Genomic DNA, 614 nt, shown 5'->3' on the forward strand with positions numbered 1-614 from the left:
ATTTAGAAAATTATTGAAATTGAAAACTTTTGCCCAAGAGGCAACAACTTATTCAATAATTGCACTGATCAGATTATTAACATATATGCAACTCTTGCCTCATGTGCAAGAGCTAGTTTAGAAAATTATTGAAATTGAAAACTTTTGCCCAAGAGGCAAAAGTTTATTCTTTAATTGCACTGATTAGATTATTAACATATATGCAACTCTTGCCTCATGGGCAAGACTTAGTTTAGAAAATTGTTGTACAAATGCTATACTGTTTAAATTAAAAACTTTTGCCCAAGAGGCAAACGTTTATTCTTTAATTGCACTAATTAGATTATTAACATATATGCAACTCTTGCCTCATAGGCAAGACTTAGTTTAGAAAATTATTGTACTGTGATTATAAACATCAAATACAAATTGTTACTACTATTCTTTTGCTCAACACAGATTTCAATATGCATTTTTTGCTTATGGCGCTTCAATCATTGAGTTACATGTTTAGCCTAAATAATATTGGATGAGATAAAATAGGGACCTAGTTAATAAATACATTGGTCCAATATGCAAATATGTTACCTCTCTCGCACTAGTATTATTGACATTGACACTCCTTATTCTCGAGA

The sequence above is a fragment of the Capsicum annuum genome, chromosome 4 (assembly GCF_002878395.1).
Source record: "Capsicum annuum cultivar UCD-10X-F1 chromosome 4, UCD10Xv1.1, whole genome shotgun sequence".
Classification (NCBI taxonomy): Eukaryota; Viridiplantae; Streptophyta; class Magnoliopsida; order Solanales; family Solanaceae; genus Capsicum; species Capsicum annuum.